General features: G+C 42.0%; 1 long non-coding RNA gene across 1 annotated transcript; it reads right to left on the bottom strand.

Moving 5' to 3' along the window:
- Positions 1 to 1,131: 1,131 nt before the first annotated feature.
- LOC121400014 lies at positions 1,132 to 4,470 on the bottom strand. The gene is made up of 2 exons (XR_005965476.1): positions 4,376 to 4,470; positions 1,132 to 1,238 (listed from the first exon to the last, which is right to left on the bottom strand). It is a non-coding gene; the product is annotated as an uncharacterized LOC121400014 (long non-coding RNA).
- Between the last annotated feature and the right edge of the window lie 4,068 nt (positions 4,471 to 8,538).

Genomic DNA, 8,538 nt, shown 5'->3' with positions numbered 1-8,538 from the left:
ACGAAACGCGTTAGATGTGAATCCCCCTCCTCAGCTATGTTAAAGCGCTCAATAAGCCATTTATTTGATACTAACAAGCCAGACTCCGATAATGCTTTGAACAGCGCTATACAGCGATGACAGAGAGTGTGTGAATCACCTGAAAAAGCCTGTTTTTTTCAGATTATTAGGTAGTGCACATCTTCAATTGGGATAGTGACATCTGCCATTGCCTTATACATGACCTCAACTGGTTTGAGATGCCGGGTTTTCAGAATGGGCTTTTTACAGCATCAGATTATAATAAATCTCGAAAACAATTTATGTTTTTTTCCATGAAAAATGTTAGTTTTTGCTCCAAAAAGCCAGACCATAAAAAATCGAAGTTTTAGGAAATAACCCCCTAAATGCTTTTTCTTGGATGTAGCCACCAGAGAAAAACTATACCATACACTTTCTACTAATGTTTATGGCATATCCTCAACATAAATTCTTACTGTCCATATGACAGGTAGGATCAGATCCCCTCCCCCCTCTCAATAGAATGTAAAAAAGAAAAGGAGACCATTTTGTTTATTTTTGGTCATATGCTCTAGTAGGATAGGCGGGGGTCCATGAGGGCCTGGGCCCACCCACCCCAGCACCCACCCACACCCAGTTTTTCTCCTGGTTTCCGGCCAGCCAGTCCAGCACTTTATATGTTTCAATCATTTCCTTATTTCTGCACAACTCTTAAGAGCTTTTAGGTTGCACCCATCATACTGGTGACATTGGGAAAATTTGTACCTGGGCAGTAACCCATAGCGACCAATCATATATACATCAATGCTCTACCTGTAGCTGGCTGAAAAAAAATCTAATTACTGTTTGGTTGCTATGGCTCATTGCCCAGTATTGATGAATGAGCCCCGCCAAGTTTCACATTTGCAACATTAATATTCAAGAATATTTCTCTGCTCATATCTAATCTCTTTGTACAAATCTACATTACTATTAAAACATTTATGATCACTATCTTTCAATAATATAACCAACAATTAAAATGAGCTTTTTTTCTAATCAACAACTAGGAGGTCAATCAGTATTTTGTTCCACAGAAGTAAAATAAAAGCTGAACAATTAATGTCATAAAAAATGCAATGCAAAATCACATGATTTTCATTAATATTTAATTCTTTTTATTTCCATGTAACATGAACCAGTGCAGCGTTTAGAAGCTTTCAGATGCATCTTTGGACTGTTTATTCTTCCTCACGGACCTGTACAGAGAGATAAAAAGCTATTAGCAGAAAAAAAGGTTTGTTGGTAAATTTAGAATTGTGCAGCTCTACTTGTATACTCCTACATGGGAAATAGACATGTTTTATTTGTTGGGTGCAAGGAAAACCACACAAGCATTGAGAGAAGGGCCCTATATGGTTGACACTGCAGTAAACTAATAAAACTCTAAACTGTTCCAATTTTGCAACATGTAGTTGATACATTTCTCAGCAGCATTTCTGGAGTATTAAGCAACTATTGTATCAACTCCAACAGCTGCCTGTAATGAAACCCAGAGATTCTGCTCAGCAGAGACAAAGATAAGAAATGTATTAACTAAATGTGTCGAAATGTATCAAAATTAGCAGTTCAGGCAGAAAAATGATTTCCTATCCGTTGGCATAAGTGACACATCCTAGTCCTTTAGGGATAGGGGTACATCACACTCAGGGCCGGACTGGGGGTAGGCAGAAGAGGCATGTGCCCAGGGAGCAAAGCTTTGGGAGACTCCAGGCACGTACCTCATATCCAGCCTACCCCTAGTCCTGCCAAGCTCTAGCTCAGTGAAGTGGGTGCGTTGTCCCGAAATCAAGTGCTTTGAGCAAGGTTGCGCATGTGGTCCTTGATTGCGCGCGCTTGCGCATGTGCGTCCTTGATTGTGCTCGGTTGCGCAGAAGCGTCGACGGGGGCTGAAGTGGCAGTCCGGGTTTTCTGGGGCACCAATCAAGTTCATACATTTCATAGTTGCCACCTGTCCAGTTTGTTCAGTTTTATGCAATGTGAAATCCAAACAAAATTTTAGTCAATACTTACTTCTGATGTCACAGTCCTACTCCCATAAGCTTCAAACATGCCCCACATGGCAAGACCCCCATACATCACCAGTTTGCCCCACCAACACTGTTTCATCACCAATGTCATCAGCCTGCCCCCTAAATGTCAACTTGCCATTTCTTGTCCATCTATTGCTGAAGCCAAAGGTGGCAGTCCCAATGCAATTAGTGGTGCAAAACACTATTTTCAGGTGTCCTTATGAAGACAAAAGTCTGAATATTTTCTGTTGTAGAGAAGGAAATTCTGTCTTGCAGTTGGGCGGTTTATAAATTAATTCTCCCTGGCTTGATCTCTTTCACATCCAAGAACACCCACTATTGGTGTCCATGCCTAAACACCTGGAAGGACCACCACCACCCATTTCCCTGACAACAGCTGATGTGGTGATTAGAAATAAGGCTAATAAGAAATACAACTCTCCCAATCAGTGTCTGCTTTCAGTCTATAGTGCCCCCCAGCTATTAACAACAGAAGCCAGAATGCCTGTGACTTTGTATTCACCTGTTACAAAGTCTTTCTAAGCATCCAGCCCCATACTATGTACAGACATGAAGGGGACTATAAAATTCTTCAGTTACATATATGTGCTTTTGTATGAGTCACACACACCTGTTTACACAAAGAATGGTCTCCTGCATAGGTCTGTAGGATCACATAGGACACAGCATGTAGTACTCAAGTTACAAATAATAAAAATTACAATAATACAAAATCTAACAGAGCACATGTGTTTCCTCACATGAAATCACTGGACACAATGTTGCATTGTGTTCCTGTTGCCAGTTGCAGTGTCGGACTGGCCCACTGGGATACCAGGAAAACTCCGGTGGGCCCTCCTGCTTCTAAACATTTGGCTTATTTCATGGCCATAAAGAGGCTAAATAGATGGAATATAGCTTATAGTATGTAAAAAAAGAAGAATAGAGGTTGAGTAAGGAAAGGAAGAAAAAATACTTAGAGTGGGCCCCTCGTCTAAACGTGTTTGGGATGGGCCCCTGGTCTAAGGGTTTTTGGTGGGGCTCTGGTGTCCCAGTCCGACACTGGCCAGTTGTCTTTTCAATTGTAACATCAATAACATTTTGGAGGTGATTTCTTTATTTTTACAAATAAAGAAATCACCAACCAAAACTTTTACTTATATTAATTTATTTTAATGTCATTTTCATCTATTGCTACTATGCAGCTAATAGTTCTCAATGAAGAATCTCCATTAAACCTATTACATTTGAAAAGACACTACTGTCCAAGGCATAGGGATCAGATTTTGTTTATTCTATATGGGATTACCATGACTGCCTGGCCCTGCCCTACCTGGCCCTGCTCTGTAAGGCCACAAATATATTGTTATTGCTACTTGTCATTGCTCATATTTCTATTCAGGCCACTCCTATTCATATTCCAGCCTCTTATTCAAATCAAAGCATGGTTGCTAGGGTAATTTGGAACCTTAGCAGCCAGATGACTGAAATAGCTAAATGGAGAGTTGCTGAATCAAAGCAAATAACTCAAAAACCATGATTGAACATGAATTTTACAAATGATTTTTGGTTAACCAATCAGCACATAGGACACTGAAACAACCGATTCCCTTTGGTAGGCCAAATAAGGCCCTACATGTTTTATTTGTTGGGTGCAAGAAAACCACACAAGCATTGAGAGGAAGGGCCCTATGTGGTTGTCATTGCAGTAAACTAATAAAACATGTAGGGCCCTGGAAACCAACAAAAGCAATCTGTGTGCTTTGGGTTGCATGCTTCCCTTCCTTTTATGTGCTTTTAATAGACTTCTTGCTTCGAGAAGTAGAGACTTTTGGTCATAGAGAGCACCAGTACGAAAAGTATTATATTTTGGTTAACCAAATCTCTAGAACTAGCCCTGGGGTAGAGGGGAATATACATAAAAGCATGAGTAGTAAAGGGGGTTTTAAGCCTTTAAGGCATATGGTGATAGACTTTATTTATTTTGTATTTTTTAAAGGAGGCGACTCTCCCTGCAGCTTAGCAGAAATAAGCAACATCAATAGTGAGAGAGACAATGTCAGATCCAGCTTGAAGATCACTTATATTTGCTGGCCTACTTATTCTGGAAATTTTGGAATGACTGATGCATGCACATTTTACTATGTGTCTGTAGTCATTTCATGAGATAAAGTAAGGCCTGACCAAAGGCTGGATATAGGGCCCTGGACAATGGTTTGGCCTTCATGTATAGAAATAAACATGAGTCCTATGGTTTATAGACCTTACAAGTCATGCACACAGATATATAAACAAGCCCACGACTTTCAATGTTTCTGTCTTACCTGGAAAGTGGTTTCATGTTTTGCTTTCTGAGAACCTCCTCTTCATAACAGAGTAACTTTTACTTGACCAATAGATCTTCCATCATTAGAAATGCCTGATATGGCAGCACCAGGAACCGCGATCATCGTCCTCCACTCTTTTGCTGTCCTCTGACATTGTTAATAGATGTGCTAGTAGAAGAGTTCAACTTCAAATTAAAGTGCGCTTAAGAGCCCTTAAAGGAAAACTATACCCCCAAAACAAATGTAGGTCTCTATTAAAAGATACTGAGTAAAACAGCTCATGTGTAAAACCCTGCTTCATGTAAATGAACCATTATCATAATAATATACTTTTTTTAGTAGTATGTGCCATTGGGTAATCATAACTAGAAAATTGCCATTTTAAAAAAAATAAGGGCCGCCCCTGAGATCGTAAGATTCACTGTGCACACATACAAACCACATGTAAGGTCACATGAGCCAATTAACAGACAGAGTTCTGCCTTTTGCTTCCTCACTTCTTCCTGTTACAGTAAGTGTTGTAGTATTTCTGGTCAGGTGATCTCTGAGGCAGCACAGATAGAGTCACGAAATGGTGGTTCAAGGCAAGAGATGTAAAAGGGCAAATAGTTATGTAAATATATATTCCAGTTTGGTAAGGATTCTTTAATATGTCATTAAATTTGATATAAACTATCTGTTGCTTAAGTATTCATTTTGGGGGTATAGTTTTCCTTTAATACAGCAGTGAAGTGATATCTAAAAATAAATAAGTGTAAAAAAAATTAAATAATTTCCACATTAAAACTTTGTCATAAAAAAGCAGTAATTCATGGTTTTTCCCAGTTCTTTAGGTCTATTCCTAAACTTAAGTGACTTTGTCAATTACTTTTGATTTTCTATTTTTGACCGTTTTGCTAATATTGAAGTGTTTAAGTTTAATTTTTCACTTTCTTATGTCTTTCTAAAGCAGGGGGGGGGGTCATTAAAGGGGTTGTTCAGCTTCCAAACACTTTTTTAGTTCCATTGTTTTCAAATTGTTCTCCAGAAATTAAGACATTTTTCAAATACTGCTTTTTACAAAATCTAAGTTTAAAGTTAAATGTTCCTGTCTCGGTTATGTCAGTCTGACAGCTCAGTAATTCAGGTGCAGATTCTGAACTGTTACAAATTTGCAACATTTAGTTGATACATTTCTCAGCAGCATCTCTGGAGTATTACTAACTATTGTATCAATTCTAACAGCTGCTTGTAATGAAACTCAGGGATTCGGTTCAGCAGAGAGAAAGATAAGAAATATATCAACTAAATGTATCAATTTAAATCAGTTTACAGGGTCGGCGACCCCCCAGAGCTGCTTTAGAAAGGTGAACATTTTGATTTACACCTCAATATTGGAGCAATCACAGATAAGAGAATAGAAAGTAATTGGGAAAAAGTTTTTATTTTTGGTGAACTTTCTCAACCAACTGAACTGAAAAAAGTGTTGGAAGGTGAAGTGGCCAGTTTAGATTGATAATCCCGTGGCCTTTGTGAATGGAGAATTAGCAGTTCTGGCAAAAAAAATGACTTCCTATCCGTTGGCATAAGTGACACATCCTAGTCCTTTAGGGATAGGTGTACATCACGTTCAGGGCCGGACTAGGGGTAGGCAGAAGAGACACGTGCCTAGGGCGCAAAGCTTGGGAGGCTCCAGGCACGTACCTCATATCCAGCCTACCCCTAGTCCGGCAAGCGTTACCTCAGTGAAGTGTGCGCGCTGTCTGAAATCAAGTGCGTTGCGCAAGGTTGCGCGCTGTGGTGCACGTGCGTTCTGAATTGTGCATGTGCGTTATCGGTTGTGCACGTGTGTCCTTGATTGCGGGTGGTTGCGCACGTCCGCCCTCGGTTGTGCACTGCTGCGGCGGTGGCCAAAGTGACTTTCCCGGTTTCCTGGGACACTGATCACATTGGCTGCTTTTTGCTTCCTGCTGTTTGAAAGGGAGTTTTTTTTTTGCCTGAACAGAACACTACAAAAATGGCATTAAGCAGCTGACAGGGCACAGGTGGTCAATGGGTTACAAAACTGGGGCGCCAGTATGAGGCCCTGTGATCTCTGTGGCAGCCCTGATAGAGGCCCAATTTGAACTGTGAATGGACCAGTGTAAGGCGATTCCACATTATAAGGCACATGTGTGACTACAAATTGTGACAGAATGGTATTTGGATTGTGACCAAACAATGTCACGGTCTCCTAAATCTAACGAGTAAACAGCCAGTTTCCGTGCAGCTTTCATTACCTGTGGGTGATATAAAATTCTTGTTACCCGCAGCAGTGCATTAAATCCATCTACACAGAGACAAGCGACAAAAGGCGACAGAGCGACCATAGCCATCCTGGGCAGCAGCAGGCTTGGCGTTGGCCTGTGTGAAGTAAGAGGAGAAGGAGTAGGGCCTCTGTGGAATAGTGGTGTACAGTGCAGCGGCGCTTCCAGCATAGACTCTCTGCGGATTAGGGCAAGCTTGCTAGTGCTGCTGGTTGCATCTCTGGGGCTGAGTAACAGCTGTTTACTATGCTTCCCATGGAGCAGGGCAGGCAGAGGACTTAGTGAATGGCACCAGGTTTGTTCCATATATAGAGAGAGAGAGACACACAGTACTGTACCTGGCTCCTCTAAGCGGGTCTGGCTGAGGCTGGAGCTGTTGGGATGGGACTGCGCGGTACTAATGTAGGGGCTAGAGGAATGGCTGCTTACCAAGTTCACATATGGGCAGTCCAGGGCTATGGAGAAGGAAGAGGTGCCGCTGTACGAAGTGGAGTAATGCCTGTGAGACGTGAGGGAAGGAGGCATCTGCTGGTTTGGAGGCCAAATGTCATGAACACTGCCTTGCCTGACATGCCTCTGTGGCATGCTATTCACGATCGGCCCGGTTGCCACGATTCGTAGAGAGTCCATGCTGGAAGCGCCGCTGCACTTTACACCCACGTTCCGCAATGGCCTGACTCTTTCTCCTTTTAGTTCACACAGGCCGGCGCCAAGCCTGCTGCTGCCCAGGACAGGAAAGCACAGTGTTGAGACAGTGAAGAAAACATTAGGCTGGCCTCCCGATCCAAAACTTACACAGCCTCTCTCTCTCTCTTAAACCTGCAGTAGCATGGACAGTGGCAGCTAAAGGATCCAGCAGCAGATAGCCAGGGAGGAGAAATCAATCGCCGCTCAATTAATCGGGCATTTCCAGGGGGGAAGCTAGGCTGGGGGGGAGGAGGGAGGGGGTCTATGTGGGGGGGTAGGGTTTTTTTTTGGTAAAGTGTTTGTTTCTCCTTTAAATGTAACACAAATTTACCGGCTACTACATTGCTGGTAAATTTGTAATACCGGCCCTGGCCTTGGGTGGTATTTTACCTGGTAAGCCAATAAAATACAGGCAGGTTCCACTCTGCTGCGTGAGCCTGCATGCAAGTGGAAGCAGTGCATGTCAATGGAGCTGGGGCCCAGAGTGGATCTGCTTCTCTCAGCCTGCAAAAAAAACCACAAACAGAGCCTTAGGCTAAGGGCACACTGGACATATGCCTGCTTCTTCTCTCCGCCTGCATTTTGTATGCAAGCAGAGAGAAACTGATCTGCTCCTATCCATTCCTTTGTGCAGCTCCACTTACAGGCACGACATCAGCCTGGGTGCATTTAGCTCCTCAAAGTAGCAAATAGGAGTGTCCTGCTTCTCTCCACCAAATACAAATCACAGGTTACATTTTTGATGTTACTGGTCCTTTAATGGAATAATAATTACAAGCTCTGCTGGCAGTATTTAAAAACATTAATCCATGTCATCCCAAGGACCCTATATGCTGGGGATGACAATGCAATGTGTATCAGAACTTCCAATATTTAGCCATACAACTGGTCAAACTTCTAGGCCCAAGACACACAGGAGGTTTAGAAAGGCAAGATGTAGCACTCTTTTATATTGGTAACGTGGCCACCACACTTACAAGCAATTAAGTACTGGAAGATTAAGGGGGTTATTTATCAAAGGTCGAGTGAGGTTTGTGAGGTTTTTTTCCACCACGAATAAACTCACAACTTGAATGTTTGCTTATTTATGAAGAACTCGAATGCAATTGGGGGAAAAACTGGAATACTCAATTTGATTAAGTTACTGGTGGAAAAACCTTGAATACCTAGAATTGATTGGGTTTTGGA

The sequence above is a fragment of the Xenopus laevis genome, chromosome 2L (genome assembly GCF_017654675.1).
Source record: "Xenopus laevis strain J_2021 chromosome 2L, Xenopus_laevis_v10.1, whole genome shotgun sequence".
Taxonomy (NCBI): Eukaryota; Metazoa; Chordata; class Amphibia; order Anura; family Pipidae; genus Xenopus; species Xenopus laevis.
This window is presented reverse-complemented; position numbering and strand designations above follow the sequence as displayed.